Source organism: Neodiprion virginianus, chromosome 2, assembly GCF_021901495.1.
Source record: "Neodiprion virginianus isolate iyNeoVirg1 chromosome 2, iyNeoVirg1.1, whole genome shotgun sequence".
NCBI lineage: Eukaryota > Metazoa > Arthropoda > Insecta > Hymenoptera > Diprionidae > Neodiprion > Neodiprion virginianus.
In genome coordinates this window covers 29,891,348-29,916,239 of record NC_060878.1, presented here as the reverse complement: position 1 = coordinate 29,916,239, position 24,892 = coordinate 29,891,348, and the positions used below count along the sequence as shown (strand labels likewise).

Sequence of the window (24,892 nt, the reverse complement as noted above, 5' to 3'; positions counted from 1 at the left end):
ATTTTTATCGTCATAGAGTATTGTTTACAGGTGGAGGTTTTTAGGCGTAATTACAACGTTTTCTAGCGTGTATTTCAAATTCCTTAATTTCATAAAAATATTATTGTACATTATTTTTACCAATCGAAATAGAGCTCCAAACAAGGAACACCCTTTGGAACATGATACCCACAAAATTAGGGTCTAGTTGCTGTTTCTCCTCCACCTAGAATATCCAGAAACCTTGGGTGGGGGTCAAAACTTAGAAGGATCAATATTTGGAATGGCTGTTCGAAATCTGGATACGTAAAAGTGTCACTGATTGGTAGTCACTCATCAAAATTTCGAAGAATTCATCTTTCGTTATTTTATTTTCGCATGTTTGAAATTTCGAAACATCGGCCGTTCCAAATATTGATCTTTACAACTTTTGACCCCACCCAAAAGCTTCGTATCACTCCCCCCACCGCCTTAAATACAATGTTTACAGAAATTCATACGTCCAAGATATCAATTACATGTGGTTATGATAGACGAATCAGTTTTAAAAATAGGCTAATTGGACCGGTTCAGTAATTGTAGAGTAATTGACTATACCTGTACAGATTCACGCGCAGTCGCTGAGAATATTCTCTCTGACTGTCACTGCGGTTCACCGTCTACCACAATCAGCATTGTTACCCAACATCCTAATGAGCTCCATCGGCAAAGTGGATTTTAAGTTCGCATCGGAAGCCTAGATTGCCTTGGCTGTGGCTGGACCCAATTTCGTCAACGAGACAGCTATCTAACGCGTAGCACTCATTCAACATCGCATTCCGATTCCCCGTTATTGTTCAACGTGTAGGTAATAACGGAGCTGCCAATCGCGCTGGGCTCGATCCATCATCATCGCCTGCTCCGTCTCTTCCACTTTCCCCAGTCCCCGAGCAATTTCCCACCCTACCTTCTCGCCTCTGGCACCGTTCACTTTGATCAGTCAAAGGGTGTATAAATCAGGGGGTGTATCCCAAACTCTGCCAAAAAATTTAGACGCGCTGATTGCGATAAAGGTGGTGGACCATTCAGTTCAGAACCTCCAGCGATATTCGGAGCACAGTCTCGGCCTACCGATCACTTGTATTAAACGCGAGAGGATTCGCCCACTTCTACAGCGTAAACCGCACAGATTTTCGATGAAAAATCGATCATGCACGTTGATCTAGATCGCATTATAAAGCACCGAGTGGGCATTTCTTCCCGGTTCCTATTCTCGACCGCTCGCGCGGGAACCTTACACCTTCGGCATAACCATGTCCCTTCTAAGTAAGGGCTGGATGGTACACGTGGAGACCATTATCGGGGGAATTGCTTATTTCTCGCACGGTTGAGTCAGTTAGCTGCGAGCCTCGTGCGCCAAACTCCCTTCCACCCTGCCCTTTTTCGACTTCCTTATCCTCCTTCCTATTCCTCACGGCCTCCTCATGAGCCTTTGTCACGTCGCGACTCGCCGCGTTTTCAAGCCGTCGAGGAGTCGAGTTAACCGAACCAACTCAGCGTCCCCGACGTTACGCACAGTGTTGGAGCCTCACGGAACGGTGATTAAACTTTTCGTTCACGTGGAATCACCAGAATAGGAAATTGACTGGGGCGTGGAGCTCTTCTCGACTGACAATGAGAGCCCAATCGATGGATCTGTCAAAGTGGTTACGATGGCCGCTCAGAGATCAATTGCGGAAATCTTGCCACGCAGCACATACGTGCAACATTTCGTCCCAAAGAATTGAGAAATGTTTATAACCATCCAATCGGAATCGACGATGACTTTCACGGGAAATCCCTACTATCCGTTGTTCGGATAGGACCTATTGGGCAGCGATTGGATTTTCCTGATGACAGATTATATTGACTTAAGTTTTCGTAGTTCCTCCTAGTCTAAGACTCAAGCGAAATGATTTTTTTTTACTCAATCAATTAGAATTTGAAAAAGTCAGAGCCTTGAGAGTTAAATAAATGTGAAGTATCTTTCAGCGGATAATTTGAGGCGCAGATGTTTCCCACGTGTGTGAAACTCAGTACAGCCGCCTCTTAACTCAGTTTTGTAATCTAAGGGAATAGGAATCCAATTTCGATACGCAAATTCGTTCTTTCGCCAAGCTGCGATAAGGATCACGAATGAGGCTCCCCAGTTACTCAGCTTCCCGTGCTTTCCCCTCTTTTCCCTCTTTCTCCATCCCTTATATCCATTCTGCTCAGCATACCGACCTTCCGAGGATTTTTCTGTCCCCATCTCGGCAGCACATATCATATGCGGGCATATAAATCATAACGCCACACGACAAAACTTACAACCTGGATTGTACGGGGAATTTTCACAGATCTCACTTCCGCCGCTCATCCCGCATTTGCCAGATATACTGGGATACCGGTTCACTGGCTGCTTGCCTGACAGCTGCAGTTGCGTGATAATAATAGGTAAACTCGTGGTTAACCCTGGGATCGACGGGAATTATGGGGGCACGCCACGACACAACACGTCGTGAGAACCGCGTGCTCAAGTTCCGGGAAACTTCCGAGCAAAACCAAGCAAGACTTCAAACCTCGTTTCTCTTTACCAGCAGCGCAACCTCTCACCCGCGGTCAAACTGATATCCGAACTGTCGAGAACGGTGATTATCGTTAAAGGATCCAAGTATCACAAATCGCGGAATGAAACAGCGAGTGCGCAATATCTTCCCAGTTAACCGTAGAACTCTGAAAACCGACCACCGTGACGGTTGGTGCAAGTGTAGTGTAGTTGGTTTTGCAGATACTCCAGATCCGGCGGATCCGCGATGCAGTCTGTTTAATTAGGGAACAAATTAAATGCTATTGTGTTCGCATGGGTGTACAACTATCCGACATGGTTGCGCAATTAGTTGGGCATTATGAATTAATTATACCGTGTGGCAGTCAGAGACAGAGGGCGAAATCTGAGGGGCTGCAGTTTTGCGAGATTCAATCTCGGAATGGGCTGGCACGAGAGCCAAATGCACAACCGCACAACTTACCGCTCCAACCCTCAGAGGAGGCCGACAACTGCGAAGGACCTTTCAACGCACATCCGCACTGTCGTCTCTACGCCATTGTCGGAGGGTGCAGTTGATGCGGAGGGACGGTTATGATACAGGGTGCTTCTTGTATTTCCAGCTCAGCTTCTTGTTTGCCTGGGCTCCGGCACTTCTCAGCAAGGGAGGCTCGGCTGCTCGCTGGTAGAGGCTTTACTGTTTGTCGGTATATGGCAGTGCAACAAACTATTAACTTGCCTGTCAGACAGTGAGGGAGAGAGAGGGAGAGAGGCGAGACCTCGTCTGACGTCGGAAACGAGGGAGTCCATCGTCAGAAACGCGGGACTTGTAACTGGTTGAAACCGCTTTATTTCCGCGGTGCCTTGTGCAGCCGGGGAATTACCCTGCAGTCTAGTGGCGCTTAACGCGCCGCAGATTCTCCTCGAACTGCAGAGTCCGCGCGTCTCCAGACAATGCATTTACCGTTTACGATCCAAAACTGCACTCGGTTGAGACACGATTAAGGTTGAAGCGATGTGGATTCCGGCACGCTGCTCCGCCAGTTGAGTCACTGCGAGGCCTCAGCGCTCCATTCACCCTCCGCAAGGTCCAACAATGCGGTCCTATTAACCACCAGGCGTGAAGCCACCGCCAGCCCCATTCGGTGCAGTTCTCATTTGGAGCTGCGGTGATTGTTGAAGTTTACGAAATCTCGAGAATTTATTGAATATTGGACCGCGTCCTCTTGTCTAGACGTAAAACCCGAGTCCGCTTACTCTCAGATTCAGTTTGCCCCTTGAGGTTTAATTTAATCTTCCATTTTCCGTGTCTCGATTCTGCTTTCACTACATGTATGTGCATATACCGTATACACCGGACACCGGAAAGGCACTGCACCGTTGGGAGTACCCGGACACGATTGTTCGGCGGAGATATAAGAGAGCCGCGTTATCGGATTGAATGGAAAATATTCCCAGACCGATTTTGAGCTGGAAATAATTTCGGGGTTTTGATTGGTTCTGCGGGTCGAGACGTTCCATTTTTCGCCGGTCCAACGTCGGACCGATGCCAACGGGATCGATCCTAGAAGAGGGTGAAAGCATCCGCGTGCCGGCATAAGTCGAGTCGAGTCTCGCGGCGTTGTGACGTGTAACCACGGTACGTCACTGCTCGATGTCCGTGCGTTGGATAAATGGAAGAGAGAACGGAGGCCAGCGTAGAAAAATGAGTAATTGAGCGAGCCGTGCTCGGGACCAAAGGTAATTGCTAAATTGTCGGTGGTCGGTTAAAGCCGGGATATTGTACCCACCTGCATAACCTCGGTAGAGTAAATTTTCCCAGTGCAGTAAACGTATCAATGCGACTCTCGGATGTACGTTTGTTGTATCAAGTCCACATATGCCCGTTATCTGGGCACATGAATATACACGCTTCCCAGGGGAAATACAAACAGATGGAGAGCTGTGGCACGACCAGCCACCTTGCCCCGATGTACGGACCCAGCGGTAGAATGGATTCGATAGGTTATTCCGGTGACGTATTTAGAGCTGCTCGCTATGCAGCGTTCGCCTTCTCACGCCTCGACGTGCATGCGGCCGATGATCGAGGCAAGGATGCAGTCCGAAAGAGCTTGCGTGAAAAATTCCGTCTCACGGACCATGAGTCGGACCTTTTTTTTCGACAGAAGAAAAAGTGTTGGAAATTTCTGGTAATTAAAGGCGTCGGCGATGCTGCATCGTGGTTTCCCCGTGGCTGACCAAGCCGAGGTCGCGGGGCAACGGTGCCTCGGTTCCTCGCCGAGTCCGGCGGGCAGTGTGACAGCCTCCCAGTTCCAGGGGTAGGGGATGAAAGGTGACTATATACTCTGGGGGTGGGGCAGCTGGTGCGTGAGCGGTATGCGCGTCAGAGTTTGCCGCCTCTGCCCGGCAGTCCTTTGGCAAACTTCTGACAACCAGGAACAGAGCGGACCTGGTTCAAGCGCTGGGTACGGTCTGAGATCGCGGAGAATTTGAACGCCCGCCGCGGTTCGCCAGGCGAGAACTATCGAGCATGGATGTCACGAGGGTTGCTTGAAGAACGGTCAAAGTTCGAGTTGGGAAGTTTCAGTACCGAGTGTCAAGTTCTCCGGATCTTTATTCGATCCTCGTGGTTCGCGTGTGACCAAAGGCTAAATAGTATACCAGCGTGAAATTCGTGTCGTGCGAGATATGCACGTACGTGTAGAGAGATGAGCAGGGTATGACTGCGGAGATAGTGTCGTGGTGTGGTATAACGGTTCGTAAATCAAATCGAATGCGCAGTAGGCAAGTTGGCACCAAACTTCTATTACCTCTTTCCACTTCTGCTGATTTTTACACCCATTACTATCATTGTTATTCCCCTTCTTTCTTACGCGACAGTACAGTGTAGAACATCGCTGAAGAGTACGAACGCCGAGCGCGGTCAAGCTGGTCAACCCGGATCTTGGTGAACTTGACCTTCCGGCAAATCAGTGCGGTTTTCTTAAGCTCCGGTGATCCACCCAAAATGACAGGGGCACTAGGTGCGGGAACTTGCGATAGTCGCAGTTGAGACTCGTTTTAATCCAAGGTCGTTATCGAGTTTCAACTTTAACCCCCGGCGACAAAGCGCGGTCGAGGAGGCTCGCGATAAGGTTTGAAAAGCTGAAGAACGGTGAACTCGAAGAGAGGCGGTGAGTGTTGAGTGAAAAGTTTGGATGACGCCAGGCGACAGGGATCACGATAGTCTTCGAAAAAGTCAGCCTCACCCGCCGGCGATCCTTTAGGTCAAATTAAAACTATCCGTCACAAACTGACACGTGTATATATATACATATATATATATATATATATACTATATATGTACTATATATATATATATATCTATATATATATACATATATGTATATAGTAATATACTCATCCGATGAGAAGGGCGTGCGCTCTGACGGATGAAAAAATGTTATGTACGAAAACGCTGGCTTCTTCATGTCCTGATCGAAGTCTTGTACGAGCAGATGAATACGGGAAGAATGGCCGCAGCGGGAGGCCGCAGTGAATCTTAACTCAAGGAAATAGCTACTAGACACAAACCACGTACGCGGAATAGCGAGATTCCGTTCGTCACGAGTGGAGTTACAGCAGTTGGCGAAGTGTTTGAGCGCGGTTTCGCGCGTGCACGGTTATACGGAGTGTTGAAGGGACGATATGTGAACCCGCCGGGATGACGGCTTGATGGGAGTGTGAATCAGTGCGAGGTGAATTATCTCTATGATTAGTTGCAATTCAACGTCGATATTATCTGCCAGCGGATACCCATCGGCGACAGCTAGAGTGAGTATATAATACTATACGCGTATCTGTAATGGATTAGTAGCTCGTTATGCGGTATTCGCACATTATCGCGAACGATTAACGCGTCCTCGCTTATCGACGGGGATTGATTCAAGCCGAAGTTAACAGCGTGCGATTTGTGGCCATATAGGTAATGGTTGGGTGAAAAATTTTTTGTGGAGCTAACATCCGGCGACGAAGAGAGGGCGGAATTGTTACGTGGCTGAGTCTGAAATGTGCCGTGGGTTGTTTGCCCGGTGGAGAACTGCCGGAGGCTAATTTCGCGGTGAAATGAATATGGAGTGGGCGGTAGGCGAGGTAGATGGCTGAGAAGGAAGCGAAACGACACGGAACGAGACGAGACGAAACGAGGAGAAATAAAATAAATGAAATATACGTGGGAATGAAACGAAACGAAATAAGAAGCTGATCCCTCCTCGGGGTCCTTCATCCTCCTTCCCTTCCGCCCTGTTTGTTTGTCGGTTTCCCCCGCCGTCAGCCGTAACGGCATAACTAGGCAGAGCCGTACCGGGGCTTATTTTCGCCTTCTTTTTTTTTGCCCTTCCTTAATTTGCTTTTAGAAGCTTTCCTCAATTAAGAAGAGCCGACTGCTTCCTTCCCGAGCCGAGCGTCCGCCGGCGCGACCTACGTGGCGCTCCAAAGTGTCTTGTTAACTCACAATCAATTCCCCGGCTATTGGATCCTTGCCACATTTAATGTGATGGAGTGCAGCCATAACGTGTGCACCAAGCTCACGCTAGCGATCCCTGGAGCACACAAACCAGAGGCTGATGACACTTTATGTGAAAAATTTGGACACGCCGGTTTTCAGGTCAGCACTTAGCGGCTTCTACAGCGGTCCAGAATTTACCACGTACTTGGGTGTAAAAATGGGCATGAGGTCTCTGGTGTCCGTGTTTCAAGCTATTACAGTCATCCTTGTGCATCCGCAATGGATTTAGAAGCATCCCTGAAGATCAGATACAGAGGGTCACGTTGCGTTTGAATAACATTTTCCTACCTCATTTTCAAGAATCAAATCACAATATAAAGAAACTGATAACCTGCTGACATATCCAAGAAACCTGTACAAACGGGGCTTAAAAAGGTTGTATCGGAATCCATAAATATTGTGTCTAAGAGGGGATTTCAATTTCGAACATTTCGAGACGATACTAAAAAAAATTGGATTTTATTTATCATAAGCGTGGGAAATAAAAATCGTCTTGTTTTTTTGTTTTTTTTTTCTACTTCACGTGCCTATTTATATTTTTGCTGAAAAGTTCATTACATTTTTTTCGTTGCATTAAATAGTTTACTTAAATTTATACGTTCAAAGTCGACAACTCTGCCGACATAATTTTTCCATCTGTTCGAAATAGTTGGATTTAATTTGTTTTTTTATAGCTCAGAGATTTGGTTTCGCGACCTAGAATACTACAACAACACTTCGTTCTCCAAACTTTTAATATTCCATTTGGTTGTCGACGATTTCGAAAAGCATGGCAGAAAAAAGAGTGCCATTAGATATTGTAGAAATATGTAATAAATACTGCGAGGCACACTTGATTATTAGCGATGTTTCCTCGTGAAAACAATTTCCAAAGTACGTTAATGGCTGGACTTTGCTATCATTGTTCCAGATTCTCGATCCCTTTAGCGTACCTATGTGTGTGTATAATCCGAGCTCGGAGATTTGGACGATAAATACATGGAGACCTCAACTTATTCTAACCCCAACGCTACAGACCGTACATGTTGAATATGTATATCCACGATAAAACAAGGCTGTTGGAATGACGCATTTACGTTCGAAAGAATCCCTTTGACTTTGGCTTGTAATTTATTTTACACCTTAATTAAAAATTTAACCCACATGGGGACCTTAGACCTCGGCATGTCACTATACTTCACTACTACTACTACTACTACTATAGCTATCAGAATCGAATTGAACGCTGTCTGCATTGTATAATTATGTGATTGAAATATGCATGTGTTACTGGTTGAATTTCGAGTGTTTTCGCTTTTTTTCTGTCCTTTGCGTCAGAATTTTACATTTATGTGTCTGGTAATTACTGCATTTACCTGAAATGTATATACCGAGAATAGCTATCACCGGATTTAGTTATTTAGCAATGAGTTTTAAGGTAAAAAGCTCGGTATTTTTTGAATCACTCTAATGGACTGCTTGAGAGGGTATTTAGAAAGGAAAAAAAATCATGCCGTTTTAATGATGGAAAAAAGGTAATAAAAGACTGCGCAGCCTTGTTGGTTTATGGTTATTTAATGTACAACCCGAGGTGCGTTAAAGAGAAGAGAGAGAGCGAGAAGATAGAACAAAAACAAGTTTGAATTTAATTGTAAAATATTACCCTCCGCAATGCGAGGGTGGTTGAAAATTTGCTCTGTATTTCAGAAGCCTGCTCCTGGCAAAATTTCACATTCGAGTATAGCGCATATACGTGATGCACATAAACCGTAAAACAATAGCGTTGATTCGTGGGTTAAAATACGCAATGATGGCAGCGAATGAACGGATCATGCCAAAAGTAGAAATTACCATTTAGTTTTCGATCAGCGCCATTGCATTTGAAATAATAATAAGGTATCGAATTCGTCATTTGGTTTGTTGCAAAATGGTGATATCCCGTCCTATCCGCATCAAACGAACAAATATCATTTGTTTCTTCACAGTTCCATTATACTTATACAGCGAGTTGTGTACTTTGTGCGATTTTCGAAGTGAAAAATTACTTTAAACTCGAACTGCACAATTAGCAATTGACACCGCCATGCTGGGTCCTTTAACGTGCCACTGTCTGCACGTCAACTTTTAGGTAAAAATGGAGGTAATAAATGCCGCTGGTGGTGAAGAGCGCGTAACTGGTTCCCCGACGAGTGGCAAGTAGCGATTACACCCCTCGAAATTTTCCCGTTCAATATTTCCCCGCAATTTCCCTTTCACATCAATTACAGCGTGTACAGAGGAATAAAGTTGTCAGCCCCAAAAAGCATTTTAGTGTAAAAGAGGCGTATAATCCTTTGTAGTTTTTTTTTTTTTTTTGTTCTTTGCAACGATCGATCATTAAAAAAAAAATAAAAGGAATGCATGATTGTGACGCAGGTATACCGAGGTAAAAGAATCGATAAGTTAAAAGCAGAAGATCGTACGCAATTGCAGGACCCGATCTTTTAAACTAAATTACATATTACATTCGGAAGCTGCGGTTACTTTCAAATTCCCGATCTGTTCATTGAGACGCATTTGTGCGTTTTCAATAATTATTTTTCTATGGCAATAAAATAAGTAAAGAAAAATAAATAAAATAACATCCGATATTTTGTCAGAACAACGTCTTTTTGTTCCGAAATTATTTCACCACCTATCATGTGAGAAATGTGTCCCAGTATATTCGCGGAGCTCTGGATACCCGAGATAATAATTTGCGGGGATAATTATTGCAGCTTGAAATTCCTCCGTCTCTTGTGTAGTCGCAGGCCGAATTCCGCTTTACGTTCCAACTGGAATATGGCAAAACCGCAAGTCCTCTGTTGTTTGCAGCCTAATCGAGACGCTGATAAGGCCCGCAACCTGATGTAATTCCGGTTGTTATTGGCCAGCGAGATCAGACCGCGGTTTGTGCTTGGTCAATCAAATTTCGCGACCGCGTCGCGAATTCCTCCTCCTACTCGGCCCGTTCCTCCGTACAATCCAGATAATGTTAATGCGGAGCAAGCCGCTTATCGCAATTATAAATCTCCGGCGGATAAGCGGATACGGGATACGCGGAAGGAAAGTCGACCGTAACTGTGTGAAGGGTTTGTTTTCATTCCTTCTGAACCGCGAGAGAATCATGACAGTGAATAAATTATTATTGATCTCGTAAAAATTCGGGATTTCAAAACGGCGATACTCGACTTCATAAAGCAGGCCGGAATTCGCTCTGCGGCTATTCATTCCAATGGCGGATTTCCCCGGTGTAAGTCCGGCCTGGAATTGCGGATCTCGCGTTTCTTTTGCATAACAGATACTTCGCAGTTCCACGATATTATACATTCGCAATACGCGCACGTCGATCGTAAAATTATTGACTTTTTCACCGCGGGTTCTACTCTCGTCATTATCCTCCCCTCCTTGTGTATATAGACTCGTTGGAGAACTTGAATAAAATCTAATATGCGACCATGATCGTGAAAGTAAAAGAAAAAAAAAAGAAGAAATAAAAGAATTTCATCCGCTCGAGTTTACTCTTTGTTTCAACAAACTTAATAAATTATCAGCAACTTCGTTACTCTGACATACTTTACAAGTGTATTCGACGATCTTTAATATTAGAGAACTAGCTGCACTCAAATTTATGATTTAATCTTATATTCCCATCGGGCGCAAATTTCAGTCGAGTTTATTTTTCAGCGAAGCCGTAACTATTGGAGGAAAATAAAGAATTTAGAACAACGTGCGGCGCGTAAGGAATCGATATTTTTATATTCGTATCGAAAATTGACGATGAACAGTGAACTTTTACGAGGGTAGACATAATTTTTATAACATTCGTAAAAACCGGTCTCGGTACGACTGAAGACTCCAATATCTTCTGTTCAGATATGTGTATCTATTGTACAAATATTCATAGCTTCAACGCAATTGCAATAATAATAGACCAGGCTAAGTAATAAAATAAGACAAAGGATTCTGCTCAAGGCTTGTTTCATGTAAATAAAATCTACAAGAGGGATCGCACAAGTATTCGTCGAAAGAAAAGTAAACCCGTATTAATGAATCACAAAGTTTTTCAAGAAACTACGGATGCATAAAAAAAAAAAAAAAATGAAACATAACGGGCGAGAAAGGCGCGCATTTTCATTACGCGGTAAAATATCAGATAGGTTCTATTTTGAAATGAATATCCGAAAAGATAAAAAGGTACGCCGAAGAACAACACGGGTTTCAATCAACAATTTTTCAATTTTACGTTACGCGAAAGCGATCATGTTTCAATCAAAGTCTCCTTTGGAGTAGGTACGATGTTTCCGCAAAGTAAAAACGTACGCGAAAGAAACGAAAAAAACGAAATGATCGCCCACATTACCACGCGTGAAAATAAGTTCTGTGCCTACAATTTCCGGGATCGTTAGTTTCGAATTCAAAGTTAAAATAGCTTCAGCGGATCGAAATCTGATAACCGGTCGTCGAATCTTGTCGGAAAGAAGAGACTGGCAAACACGGCTCGGTATTGAGAAACGGTTATCGAAACAAGAAGAAACGCCAGTAGTGTCAGTAGTAGCTGTCCTCGTTAGGTCAGACGAGAGGAATGCAATGATCGCATTTCATTTTGCCACGATCGTCTAACCGATGGTTAGAGAGTGAAAAAGGGTTCTAAAAAGTTAGCGATGAAAAAGTAGGAGGAGACCGGGAGGCGGGGCGTGACTTTTTACCCTTCCTCGTTTTACTTCATTTTATATTTTCCTTTCGTTTTATTTTCCATACAGGCGGAAGAGGGGGGCTTCTTTCTCGCTCCAGGACCTGCAGCAAGGATCGAATAATAGGACGAGGGGTCTTTAATTGCCGGACAGAGACGGAAATGCGGTTACTCATATACATATATGTATACGTATTCTGTCCTGTGTATTATCGCCGTACATCGTATATGTATACATAGATATAGTCACTGCGGCAGTCTTGATCTGTTTTGTTTCATTGCAACTATTTTCACAGGAATGTGCGCGGCGATATATCCAAACGGGAATTAGAACGTATGTTCCATGCAGCTTGCTTGTGTAACGAGTGCCTCTACGATTCTACCGCTTATACACGCCTATGGGCAATTCCGTCCCAAATTTAACGACATTTTTCTGTTCAATATTCCGAAGCCTGCACGTATTTGGTTCTAGATTTTGGAAATAACATTTCACCCTACGACATTGCAAGGCCAAATTTTCGATCTTTATAATAATAAGTGTTAACCACGATCAATTACACAATGATTTCTCAGTATGGATAAATTCACGGTATAAAATATTGAGCTTCTTAATTTACGATAGAAATAAAATTTGTTCGATCGATTCCTTCCAAAGATCTTGTTTCGTAAAAGTTCCACCGTATTGAAATATGGAATAGTAATAACAGTAATTCTACCAAATGAAATGATAATAAAAACCTGTTATAATTATTATTTACAACACCGAACTCTTGAGATTTCTCTCGAAACAATGAAATAAGCGTACGCGTGCTTGACTTTTGAGAATAGAGAAACAATGATCAATTAATTGGAATTCCCTCTACGAGTTATACAGCAATTCCACCGGGTAAATATACATATAGTTGTGCCTGGTACACATACTGCAATATGTATGCATATTATGTCCTGTGTGCGCTTAAAGTTCTGCGAGGCAGTAAATTCATCAGGTTTATCCTAACGACCTAGCTTTTACGCGACACCCTCTCTTCTATCCCGTCAAGAAAATCCTACCCCCTCCCCCTCCCCCCCCCCAAATCCCCACCAAACCCCCGTTTCTTCTTTCCTCGACAGAGGGGCTTGAAAATCTCTGCGATCTGATTTACATTCAAAGCTTAATTAGAAATTCGGGTCGTTGTTACCCACTTTGTCGCGGAACTTCATCCTAATCAATGCTCCGTCAGCATCTGGTTGCGTACTCCGTGCCAACATCCCTAGAACATCTATTACGTAAAGTTTTGATTCCGTCACCTTTCCACAGTGAGGGTATAATGAACTCTACGAGGCCTTGTAATTTCGTTTAGATAGGGAGATTTTAAACTTCGAACAGTTTTGGGGAAAATTTAGACTACAGAATTTCGAGTTATACATTCTTTGAATGACTTCGTGTGCGAAAAGAAAATTGAAAAAGAAAAAAGAAACAGTCGAGTCTCACACCGATTTAAAGAACTTTTGAGTTTCGTTAAATTGCGAGAAAACTCGACGTATAATATAACATTTCGATCAAAAAGCGGTAAAGTGTTTAGAAGTTGGTCGAGCGCTTTAGACCAGCTCTTTCAAAAGAACATCCAAAGTAAAATTCCCGCATGCCGCAAGCATACGCTGAATTTTTGATGCGGAAGAGACGGCAACTAAAGAGCCGTTAAAGCTATCCTGCAGCTGGTTGCCATGAAAATTGTTATGGGTAGGTAACTCGAATATCGTCGTTATCTCTAAGTGTCGTGTTTCAAGTATACACATCCGGCGGCTCTTACACGGTGTCGAAATAAGTGGAAAAAATCGAACGCCATTGCACGTACTGATTCATGCCACTCTCGCTAACTCAAGCTCCTCATTACGATTAAGGGTCCGTATTTTTCCTACCAATATTCAATCTCCTTTTTCCGCTCCTCCACTTTGGCGAACCTTCTCGTTCTTCTCTTTCCGCGACAAAAAATCTACCGGCTGAGTTGCCCACTAATTGAATAAAAATCTCATCATTCAGAATCTCGAAGACTCTTCAGTTTTTAGAGAGGAAGCGAACTGGGATGGGGGCAATTCCTCCTTGAGGACGCGGGGACTCTCAGCTATTCGTCACGGTCGCGTGGCACGTGTTGCATATACGTACCGTGGTTTGGATATGTACATATACATATGTATAGCTATATACCTCGCTATATAAGGTTGAATCGTGTCGTTATGGATAATCGTATTCACCGAACGCGAACTTATCGCGATGCAAGATGCTGTAAGAAAATTCGAACGTCAAAATGAAACGCGCAAGTGAGTTTCGAATCTTGTTTGGCACACCGTGAAATTACAGCTCACACCTCTCGTCTTCGTTTTAACCCCAATCCTCGCATAACTTACATGATCAGGGGGTAATTTATTCCTCTAGCGAATTTCCATCGTTTGGTGTATTTGGAGTTAATTTTTCTTACCATCAAAGAACAATAGAGCGTCATTTATGAGGATGAATAATATGAGGAAAGTTCTCGGGTAAGAAAAACGAGGAAAAATATATGAGAGGGGAAAAAACAGCAAGAGGTAAAAAACGGAAAACGAGAAAATAAGGAGAGAAGAAGATGAGAAAGTGGTAGGAGAAAAAGGGAAAAAATGTGCCCGGCTAAATTACCGTAGTTGGCGTAACGCCTCGTTGCCACGAGTAGATGCGGATGGTATAACAAGGACTTTTTAAGCCTAGAACGTGAAATTCCCGAACCGGAAACTAACACTCACGCAACGTATAGATATAAGTATGCGCAGTCGTACGAGGAGCTTCGCAGACGCAGGCACTGAAAGCCAAATTGAGCAAAATTTACTTTGTTAGACTGACTAAAATTTTTTAGTACAATGGCTGTAAGTAGCTATAATTGTAAATGATACATTTCCTAGATATTACTGCGTTACTTATGGATTGCATATCCATTTGTTTAGTTTACTGCATTTTTTCAGTTGATCGATACCTCAATATCAATTTGTAGCAATAGTTTTGGAACAAAATTTACTGCAAGTAACGATAATCGGATAGATTAGTAACATATACAGTAGCGTTTAAAAGTATTTTGACAATATGAAATTCTTCGTCATTTTGATTTATCATTTATCACTTATTTTTCTTTGCTTTAACTTTGTTTTGTAGCTAACGAAATTCACTTATTTTGAATAAAAATGATTGTTCATTCTTGTATTTTATATTTCTTTGCAACTAACTCAATTGCCGTCTTTGTCAAAATACTTTTGAGCATTAGTGTACTTGATTTTGTGGTTACAGCTGGAAACATAATTTTCATTTTTTAGACAACTAGCAATTTTTATCGGCACACGGTCGGCATGAACGTTATGTACGTACTATATGTACGTATATATGTATTCGGTTAATCCGTACCTAACGAAGAATCGGGTTTGTAAATTGAGTTTAAATCAACACTAATCGGGAAGCGGAAAATAGTACTAATAAAATTGCCGACGACTATTTGTTACTCGGTGCTGAGCTGATTCTGCTGCTGCCGCCGCGAGGTTCCAGTATAATTGTTTTACCCACCATTCGCTGCAAATTGCAAAATTGTATGCAGCTGTGGCTGTAATAGAATATAAAATATATGAATAAAACATGCAAGTCAGCTTGTTTTTCTTCAATTTGGTTTGATCGCGATTTTTTTTTATTTATTTATTTTCCTTCGACTCAAACTCTGAACCTGAAATATCTTGTCATTTTTTAACCGCCAAGCGTTATTCCTTTTTACTCTGCTTTCTTCTTCTTTCCCTCAATTTGACGGCGCAATTAAGCGTCAGGTTTTAATTACAATTTTCTACTTACCAACCATCCAGCTTTGCCTCTCGACGATGTACCGTAGAAGGTACTGCGAATTATCTATGGTACACACACACACATATCTAACATCTAACCGCGGCGTGTTTTTTTTTTTCACTTTCTATTTGGTTCCCGGCCAACTTCAACCTAACCGACAAGTGCAACACCACCTCACGTACCTCGCGTGGCAAAACTACACGGATACTTAAGACTCACTCGAGGCAAGTTATAGAGTCGCTACAAGTTCCGTTTGCATCAACCTCTTGCAGCTCAGCAAAGACAGGTAAAAACAAGAAAAAAAAGGAAAATCTAAAAATGTGTTCACCGGTCAAAACAAAAATGAGTTTGTCTGAAATACACGTATTCAATGTTCACGTTGATTGGAACCACTGAATAACTGACAACGATTATTGGTATGAATATTCAAAAACGAAGTTTTAAAAGAAATCGCAAAACATAAATTAGCAGAGAAAAAATAAGAGGAAATAGGAAGCTTGATTGTTTCAATCTCAAAAATTACGATTTAAACGTGCACGGATTAGGAATTATGCATTAAACATAAGCATTAGAAATTTTGACGTATCTTAATTTATAAAATTTGTTCTTGTAAAAGTACGAGTATACATTATAAATAAAAACTTAAAAGTGAGGCGATTCCAGAGCAAAAGAAAAACAAAAAATAGAATAAAATAAAAACAACAAGTAGAAGAAAAACGGAAACAGTACGTTAGGAAATTTGTCTGGGAAAGTATTGTACGTATAAATGTTGAGAAGGTGGTTGTAAATTAAGAGATACGCTCATTGAAATTAGTCAACATTTACGTAACTGCACGGCTTTAGAAAATTAAGCGGCGTACAAGGTATACCTACAGCGTACAACCGTAATATATATCACGGCAGACCGCTTTCCAAGATAGTTAAAAAGATTTCTACTTTTCTCTTGAATCTAGAAATTTCTTACTTATACATAAATTTTCCAACAATTTATACATAGGTGTATGTATATGCATATACGTGCAATTTCTCCTTTACACGGAAACTCCGCGACCAAATGTAAGCTGGAAGAAAAGTTCGCCATAAACCAGGACAAGTTTCGTCGCAAATTACCGTATAAAAGCTACTCCGGCAACAGTACTTCTTATAATTGTAGGTACAGCGTGAGAAAAAAAAAAAGAAGAAAAAAAAATACGAAGAACGAATCTACCTTTGGAAATTAATTCTCATTCCGACAGAGAATGAACTGCAAAGTTCCTCTTCCTGAATCCCACTCGATGTGCCAGGTATTGAGATAATAATTATTCAACTACCCGATCACCAGCAGAGAAGGCGAAACCGATAATGACTCCATAAAGAGTTGAGGATCTTTCTTTCCACCGAGTAAATCCGACGTGAAAGGCAAATTTTCTCATCCCGCAATATCAAACGACTACACATCGTGTCAACGACCATGTTTATGGGAGTTGTCGGTAGGACTTGAAAATGTTCCAACTCAATGTGTCCCCTTTTGTTTTTCACATTTCAAGCGGATTTACGTCGTCCTCAGGCACTTTTCATTTCCCGTTTGTCCTTCATGGATGCTCGGCTTGTTGCTCCCGCGTGCATACAGTGAGGGTAAAAGCTCCTTGGCCCGTGTGTGGAACAGGAGCTGTTGAACGTCCAGCCATCATTGCAGTTCGTGTTACCCGGTGTTCTGCAAAAGAGAGAAAAATTGTGATAGCTGGTAAATAGGTACGTATCCACTCACCCCGAGGAAATTCTGATTCCATGAAACTCTCAGCCATTATTGACTGACTTCACATTGTTTTTCATTTCTCCTTTACGTCTTCGATGTTGTGCAAGTGCCGGTTTTCACTGCACTTTCCAATCCTAAATTTCTAAACTTGAAATAGGATGTTATCCGTCTTTTTTCTCTTTTTATTGTACACGTTAATGGACGGGTACATTGAATTTTTGGTACATTAAAAACTCTGATGATACTTCGATCGAATTCTAATTAGGTACTCAATGCCACGTTGACGGTTAAATTAATTCAAATAGATTCGAATAACTTTTGAAGTAATGAAGCTGTGCGTACAAAATTGGAGCAATTTTTTAAATGACTCGAAATCATTTCACACGTTTAGGTACATAGAACTGCGCATGATTTCGAGTGAGTTCGAACGACCGTATAAAATCAGGAAACTGAAACGATTTTATTTACGATCAATACGAAGCAAAACTTTTCCCATTTATAGCGATAGCGATTTACTCGCCGGAAAAACGGCGACTTGTCAATTCTCACAGAAGCATGACCAATTATCTGTGACAAACAAACTGAAGCAAGTCTCTTTGATCGTGTAACTTTCGTTGCATCCTGATTTCCATCGTAGATGTTCAAAGAAGTTCCGCTTTCCTGTGCGGAATACATATTTACCGGCAACCCTTGCTACGAGTAACTCTTATAAAATTTCTTTCGTTTATCCAAGTAGACTCATAAATATATCCCAGTCCTTCGTTCGCCTACGACTGAACTCAAATTATCGATAAATTATATCGCTACCTTTTTTTTTTCTTTTTTTTTTCTAACTTTAGTTTGAAGCAACAGTTCGGCCCGTTCGTTAAACTCCGAAATTCCTCCAACTACCGACGCCATGCTCATCGTAAATTCATAACCACGGTAAAGAAATGACTCCCTAATCAGGCCTCAAGCTTAAGAATGATAAAAAATAATTGAATTTCGATCGAATCGATTATTTTTTCCGGATTAATCGAGTATGATCGATAATTTTTCCTCATAATCGGTTTTGGTTTTTTTACTCCCACGAACGACGCAATACGATATCAATTAATGTAATTAAACTATCAATTATTATCATTGCCTGACTTACCAAGTAGCTACTTGATGTATCAAACGAAAGGTAAGTAAATATTTTCATCGAAACTGTAAAAAACACCAAAAAACTTTTTTCCGTTTCCGCAAACTGCACCGTTTCAAAAAAATACGAAATAATCGATTAATTTTTACCAATTCAATCGAGTCGTGTACGACAAGTTCAATCGATGCATCGATTACTTTTAGCTCAGTGACCATCGCTACAGTCAACCTCTAATCGAAGGGCACTCGGGCGTACCCACCCTGCAATGTACAATGCACTCGATTCCGCAGCCACAGATCAGGGATGAACTCTGTAGAATTTTGGTAGGCAGCTACACGGTCCGCGGCATTAGGCTGACTTGGTACTTTTGATCGGAGACTGCGGGTAATCCCCCGAATCTACGCTGTACCCACTTCCCTCGGTATCGCAGGACCCGCGAGTGTGATTATGAACGAACACGGGTCCGCCAACAGGCTCACAGACATCCTGCACACCGCTCACCAAGCCTGGCAGTGTTCACCGCATTGCGAGATTATATCATGGTTTATAGTATGCCGCAGCAAATGTTTAATGGACTGATGCACTGCAACGATGTCGTCTCTGCAGCGGAAATAAGGACTCCGCCTCGCGTTTGCTCCAACTTTCGTGTTCTACGGTGAATCCTGCTTGTCAAAGATGTTGTCTTTGAAAAAAGCCAGGAAGTGGAAAGAATCTGAAAACCAACCGTCGTTGTACATGCGATATTTATTGGGAGAACGATTAATTGGTACGGAGATTGACACAACGATTGAGATAGCGAAATAAGTTCCTTCAAATCGTAAAATCGAAGCTAACCGATTTCAACATTATTAAAAAAATTTCTGTTCATCGTAAGAAAAAACAATAAACTGTAACTTCACGCCAAGATAGATTGGTGATTGATGTAACTTTATACACATGGATTAACATTCCCGGTTTTTACTTACAAACCAATATCGTACATTGTTTGTATAATGTGTAATGAAACAATTATCGTCTTGTTTTGTCAAAAATTTCTCTATGATACACTTGAAATAGATTCTCGTAACATCAAAATACACTTACTAATTATAAAAGTAAAAGCTTGTCAATTAAAACTTTTAATGACTTTGCATGTAAGGTTTTTTTAATTCACTGTAGGGAGTTGACTGTAAATATAACTAAGAGGAATAAATCATATCAAATCATTTGTAGAGAAGTAATAAATATTCATGAATGAAACGGGTTGACTTTCGTTAAAACTGGAGAAATCATACGTTTTTGGTGTTGAAATGAAATGATGCCATGTGATAAATGTGTAGGCAATTCTTCTGAAATTCGTCAATATTAATTTGTCACTTTCAGATGAAATTCATTGCATACAAAATTTTCTTCTCTTTGGTCCGTCTTTTCGTCTCGCTAATACTTCAACTTTCAGTAATCAGCGCACGTAGTGCAACAGTAGTGGTTGAAAGTTAAGAGTTGTATTATTATATCTTAGCGTATACATGTATGCATGTAACAGTTAAGGTTCCACGTCAAGATTTCAAAGTTTCAACACGACAACATCCATGCAACTAACTTTTCGCCGCTAAAGACGTTTCAGTTTTGTAGTTATACCGAGTTTCATCTGTATTCCCGCATCTTCTTTGTTGTTATTTTTGCACCTGAGTTATGGAGGAAAATAGTGGCGGAAAATTTTTACGTACAAGCTTCTGCGAAAATGATGAAAATTCGTATGAAAAATTGTCGTGCGAACATTTGGATCGGCCTTCGTAACAGTAATTGATTAAGAAAAGAAAATCTGCCAACAAAATTTCACCAGCAGGTCAGACTTTTTGTACAAAATTTCAATATTATTCGAAAAGGTCCGACAAGCGATTATGATTTGGTGATTTTAAGATTCGTTTGTAAAATTTCCAACTTGCAGTTATGTTTTTATAAACGCAGTTACAAATTTGTTTCAAAATTGGTTAATTTAATCGTTCCGTTACTCCGAGCATGCGTGATTAACAACAAAAACATTTATTGCATAGCTGTTGTATCTTTTGAATAAATGTACAACAAAATCTTGTGGCTTCCATCGTCGTGCAAAAAACTTTGGCACGCTGGCCAGCCACGCCTTTATTTTTCATTCGTATCGTTTGAATGAATTGTTACTTTTTGCTCCCGTTTTAGTTTCACTTGTCGCTATGAAAACTCTGTATCACGTTTTAAAAATGACGGTGAAAACACACGGACAAAAGTTACACGGTGATAATTGTTGAAGGAATCTTGAATGATTTCACATCGATTATACTTTCGAAATCTTGAAAATTATCTCGAGAATCTGCGAGTGCCGTGAAAAATTAATCGAGAAGATTTTGAGTGAAATTCTTTAATTTTAGGTGAATCGTGTAGATTTTATTTGTGTTTAATAAATGAATAAATCAGAGGTCCATAAATTTGTTATAAATAAAACTGCGAACATTAATTGTTTATCATCATTCATTCGTCTTTTTATCCATTCACAAGATTAAAATACGCTTTTTCTATATATAAATGTTCATTTTCAAATTTAATTCGACACTTTTCTCGTAACAAATCTTTTCTTTAAACAATGACAATTTTTTGTTCATACTGAGCTTTTACAGGCAGATATTTTAACGACGGATTTTGCCAAGCCGTTGTGCCACGTTTTCGTTACACCGATTTGATTTTCGTGGGTGGCCTTTCACTTTTAATTGACATAAGCTTGCTAAAATTGTTATATTTTCACTGAAGGTTGGAAAAAAAAAAAAAAAATTAGGCCAGACTTTATTTAATAAAAAAAAAAGTTTATATTCCAAAATCGGATGTATTGAGATATGCAACTAGATTGAAAATTTGGACTACGAAGTATTGATCGGATGTTGATTCTTCGGTGTCTTCTCGCAGAGTGAGAACCGGTGAACAATTCACCCACGCACGCAACTTGTACTTGACTAGTTTTCCTATTTTGTTTTACGTAGTAGCCGCGCTATTTAAAATCTTACGCTCACAACGAGGTAGAACAAGCCCTGGGACTTGGAATTAGTCGCAAAATATCTCTGAACATTCCTTACAAAATTAATTTACTTTTGCTTACTGTATAACAATTAATCCACTCGAGTGATCGTATTTTCTATCTCACCTTTATCGACGAAATATTAGGGTCAGCAAATTGAGAAAGAAGATAAAAAAAGAAAGACAAAGTTACTCTCGTAATGAGAAAGTTTAATGGAAAAGAATTCCGGCATTTCACACGCGCAAAAAGTTAAAAGTATTTCAACGTAATTGGCTCGTATTTTTGTTTGTTTTTTTTTTTTTTTTTATACGTTACGCACAATAATTGGAAAAGTTACGTACAATTGAATTTCACAGTACCTGATACTCGTACATAGATGACATATTCTAACATTAGTGACGTCACATGATACCTTTTTCAACCTGCTGTGACAATTTCCTTCCACACGGTTTCGGGTGTAAAAAGAGAAAAAAAAAATCTCAAATCGTTCTTCCCTAAACTTACCAAACTACAAATTATGATAAAAAGAAAGAAAAAAAAAAAAAAAAATCGACGAAACTTCGTTACGAGGCAAGAACATCATTTCTCTGCTTGGTTCACATAAATGTCGAAAAAATTCGGGAAGTTATTCGGTTATAATTCGTCGAAGGAGTTTGATGTTGGTGTGGAAACGCGGAATCGGGAGTAAGTCATTACCAGACTGTGCAGGTAGAGAATGAGAGAGCAAGGGCTTTGAAGAACACAAATACCGGGTTGGTTATACGTAGAGCAACCGGCTTTGATCCACAGTCTCATGTCGTCTGGCGTTGCAGACGCCGCGTAGTTTCGCTTCGGCTATACGTAGAAACTTTGGCACTGGATGCCCACTTCTGCAGCAAGAGCACACAACCGATGTGAAGAACAAACTGCTGACTATTTGTCCGCGAACAACCATCCCGAATAAACAAACCCCACAATTTCCCCTTTCTTTCAACGTCCATCCCATAAACCACCCCGATATCCAATTCCACAGTTTCCAAGCACCTATTCTCGCCGATTTAGAGTGCCGCGTATATTCTTCTGCATATATTTCACAACTTCTCGCATTTATGTCTCGATTTCTTTCCAGCCTGCTTTAATTTCTCTACCCAGAAAAGCGAAAAGTAAAGCACAAATAAAAAAAAAAAAACCAAAAAAAGAACCCTGTTCCACTTGGAAAAATTCATTTTCCACATAATTCAATTCTTCAATTTCACGTTTACAATTTTAATTTTTTGTCTTTTCTCCTTTACATTTCTTAATTCAGCCACTGGACGAATTACGAAATTGGGTCGAATAGGATTCTGTAACATACAATAGGCTACAGGTAAAAAAATTCAAATTTATTATGCTTATTCTCTAGGCGCGAATGAGAAGTGAAGAGGTAAGAGAATTACTGGTCACTTGCCAAGCAACCTTGGCAAATCGATAGACCTGTCATTTAACACTTGTCGAAGTCTTGTGAATTTCTCGTTTTTTTCACGAATTAATTATGTGATATCAAGAAAAAAGTTTAAACTACGGAACCTGTTGCTAATAATAAATTGCAAAACAGACCCAACGACAAAGAGGACTACAAATAATCGACGTACATTTTTATAAAAGTCAAGTTCAAACACTTGTAATCGTTAATGTTTACACATTTATTTCAATTTTATTGCTGAATGAATGATGACGAACGAATGTGATTTTGATTGAGATGATTTAACAAATTCGTTTTAATAAACGAAATTGAAAATATTATTTACAAATTATCCAACGGATTTTCTCCTTATTGATTTTTCATAAATTGAAGATAAAATATTAGTTTTAACGATTAGGATATGATCGTTAATTAAAGGTGATGATTTCCCCCTTAATTAACCGGATCAGAATTTTCTTGACGAATGTTTCGTGGTCAAATTATACTTTAGATAAGACGCTTCAATTAGGAGAGAAGAGATAGCGGGATGGAAATGCTTGCGGTGCATATTGCCCGCAGGTGAATGTACATCGCAGAAGATACGAGAAGGGCGACGGCATTCCCTTCAATTCGCATCGGTTGCTGTGCGCGCAAAGAGATAATGTAAAAGTTGGGTTATGCGGCCGTGCTTTTAGCGATTTGAAAAAAATTCACGATAAAACTACGGACTGCAAGTTTGTCACCGGGATGCTCCTTTTATTTCCACTGGATCCTGAATTCCGGGCATTACAGAGTTTTGAATTTATTCCTTCGGCTCCGCCGCATTGCTTCTGCGGCATCCCTGCCGCAACCACCGCAGCTATACCTGCTATCACTTGCTTCGCTTTACATGCCACGGTTATTACGCCTAACCACTTTTTTACTATTTCAGTTTTTTTTTATTTTTTATTACATCTTTTTTTTTGGTTTGTTGTTCGTTCGGCCCTAACTGCGGCAGTCTCTTAATTGGTCACATTTAATCTTTTTGAGTTAAGCCGACTCGACGTTGCATCTGCATGTGAAAATATAATATTATCACAAAGACAGATTCACCAAAGTCCTAAATATTATAGATACCTAGTTATAATATTGTTCCGCAAAAATTAAATTTTCGGACAAAGAGTTTTCGGTGATGTTGAAGTGAAAATAAGGTTTTTTACGGTAATAAAAATCGAAAAATCTCTCGCCTTAATGTTTTTGTGTTCACAGAGTTATTCCTGAAAAAGAAAACATCGCAATGATTTTGATATTCAGAAATACTATCGACCGGACTGTAGACGTAAAATGAAAAATTCAACGGTCGCACGGTTGAAGAGACAAAAAAAATATGAATCTTTGACGATAATCGAACCGTAAATTCAGTAATACAACCGACTATCAGGTAGTTTGAACTGGTTCGTCGATTCTGTAGACAAATTTATTCTCATACAATCACTAAATGTATCAATAAGTTGTATTGTTATCAATATTGAAGAGTGGGAGAGAGAAAAAGAAACAAAGAAAAATGAAAGTAAATAAGCAGAAGGAACAAATTGGCGAATTACTCACGGGGCGTTGGTTTTCATTTATTCTTCTTTCCTCTTTACCCTTCCAACTTTATCCTTTTCTTTTCCATTCTGTTTCACCTTGTCAACGGAGCCATTTTATGCGGCAATTCGCGGAACGTGGCGGGTATATAAATTGCAGAGATTATGGTCAGAGGTCAGCAATCCCTCTGAGCCCAAGAACTGCTCGCTCAATTACCTAATCGTAAGCCGGGAAACAATTCACGAAACGTTGAGATATACATAGATAATACATCAGGCTGTTTCAGAAATCAATAACTTACCATTTTCCACCATGGCATCCCCTATAACTTTTTTTTTAGATTAAAAGAAAGGTTTTGTCAGAAGATGAGCGTCCTACGTTATGTGGAAGATCGCGCTCCGTCGATTTTTTACTTTTATACATTTTTTAAACTTATGAAG

At 40.7% G+C, this 24,892-nt stretch overlaps 1 protein-coding gene across 2 annotated transcripts in view; it reads left to right on the top strand.

Moving 5' to 3' along the window:
• The window catches only part of LOC124297876 (obscurin), a 205,031-nt gene that overhangs the window by 255 nt on the left and 179,884 nt on the right, over positions 1 to 24,892 (top strand). The window contains exon 2 of one of the 2 annotated variants that reach the window (XM_046749220.1): positions 5,410 to 6,337. The gene's annotated coding sequence lies outside the window, so the exon portion shown is untranslated. Of the gene's footprint in view, positions 1 to 4,948; positions 6,338 to 24,892 lie in introns of those variants that run through there. The other variant, XM_046749219.1, reaches the window with a different exon arrangement.